We start from the raw sequence: 2,315 nt of genomic DNA on the forward strand, positions 1-2,315 counted from the left end.
CTGCTGAAAAAAAAATGTTCATAATGAAAGGTTAAAATCAGCTGAAATTTTGCCAGGTCTGGTGCGACGCGCTAAGCCACACGCGATTAACGTCAGTGGGACTGCAGACAAAGTGTACAGCAAAACAGAAGCTTGAATCTTAGAAGGACTGGGGCCAGAGTACATTGGTGTCTCTGCAGTTGCCTTTAATAACTAGGAGAGAAGACCAAGTGAGAAGCGTTTGGGCACTGAAGTGACTGTGGTACTGAGCAGCCAGGCTGCGTGAGCGTTGCCACTCAGCTGCAGAACAGGAGCAGGAGTGGCAAAGAAGCATTTCTGAAAGCAAAGCTTAGACTCAGGCTGCATGGCAGTTAGCGAGTGTTGCATGGCACAGCTTTCTGAAACCAGACCATTTTTCCTTGTCTCTATTCCACACCTGATTTTTTAATGTATTTTTAGCAATATGGAATGCACAGCATATTATGTGCAAAGCAATGGGTAGATTTTTGCCTTTAAAACATTATTTGGAGGTTAAAGCTGAGGCCACGAGCTCTCTCCACAACCTACTCTAGTTTATGCTCTCACCTAAATAATGATTTTAAAGACATATGCCTTCATCTGACTCCTTCACTGCTTTAGAGGTGATGGGTAGGATATTAATGTTTAATTATCTGAAGCAGCATTATCTTTCCCAAAATAATGAAAATGCAGAGGTTTATGGTTATGAGCTCTGAATGGTTTGCAGATTGATTTTCTCTAAGATCTCAGTGCTGCTTTTAAGGATCTGTAAAAAGGTTTCAAGGGACTATTTTCTAGGACCCCAAAATATGCATATGTGAGTTTTGAAATTCCAATTACCTGGAAAGAATAAGGGGAAAACTAACTTGCTCTGAAATAACACTCCCAGTTCGTGTTTGGAAGTAGACTTATGCAGCACTTCTTGTTTTCAAAGTCATCGAAGGTAGGGACTGAAGAAATCATCGCTGAGGTTTATAGGCATAAAGCATATAGGTATGTGTATACTTTTGTATGTATGTAAATTAGCCAAAATAAAGGAGCAATCTGATCGAACATCAAGGTTAGCCCAGCCAGGAATAGGGGATTGGAATAGATACGGTCCTGAGGTCCCTTCCAATCCAAATTATTCAATGATTTTAACCAGCTTTTCTATTGCTATGTTTAAGAAGTTCCTGCAGGAAAGATGCCATTACTACTTTGCCTGATCTGCTATATAGTAAAGCCAACTGTTTTCACTTAACAGCTTGTCTGCTAAGGTAGTTTTTTAAATTTTTTTTTTATTAAATAAAATACAGTGGCATTTATGGAGCACTCTGGATTCCAAAAAGCTCTGTTGCCCATGGAGAAATTGCTGCACCCAGCACGGAAGCATACTGCAGATTTTTGATGCCCAGCAGAATTTTTTTTTTTAATTTTTATCCCATCAGAATACAGAATGAAGCACTGTCAAGCGTTAACTGCAGCTGGGCTCTGTTGATTAACATCACTGGATTTACCCTTACACTGCACGCGGGCGCAGAGGTTTTTGACGTCGTGTGTAGGGGTTGGTTCTGGAAAACCAGGATGCTGTTTACTCAGGGAAGAAGAGACTCCGCTAGCCACTGCTTCTGCACCGACCTTGCAACAAGGGGAGGTATCTTTGTGTCCTGGTTTCGGCTGGGATAGAGCTAATTTTCTTCATAGAAGCTAGCATAGTGCTGTGGTTTGGATTTAGTACTACAAGAATGTTGATAACACACTGATGTTTTTAGTTGTTGCTAAGTAGTGCTCAGACTACTCAAGGACTTTTTGAGCTTCTCCTGCTCGGCCAGGTGCATAACAAGCTGGGAGGGAGCACAACTAGGAGAGCGAACCCAAACTGACCAAAGAGCTATTCCATACCATAGAACGTCATGCTCGGGGGGGTTAGTCGGTCGGGTGCGGGGAGAGCGATCGCTGCTCGGGACAGGCTGGGCATCAGTCGGTGGGTGGTGGGCAATTGCATTGTGCATTGTTCGTTTTGTATATTCTGTTATATATTATATATATGTTATATATTATGTATATTTGTTCGTTTCTGTATAGTCTGTTACCATTCTCATTATTACTATTATTTTCCCTTATTAAACTGTCTTTATCTCAGCCCACGGCTCTTTTTTTTTTTTCCTTCCCGATTCCTGGAGCAGCACCATGAAGCGCCCGACACGAGAGCCCTTGCCCGGGAAACTTGTAACTGGACTAAGAGCAGAAAAATACCCCCGGCTCCTGATTGAAGTTGTATTTATACAGATGCTCGGAATTACCTAACGTGCGATATTCAGCAGCTTCAGGTCCCGGAG

The sequence above is a fragment of the Egretta garzetta genome, unplaced genomic scaffold, assembly GCF_000687185.1.
Source record: "Egretta garzetta isolate BGI_Z169 unplaced genomic scaffold, ASM68718v1 scaffold273, whole genome shotgun sequence".
NCBI lineage: Eukaryota > Metazoa > Chordata > Aves > Pelecaniformes > Ardeidae > Egretta > Egretta garzetta.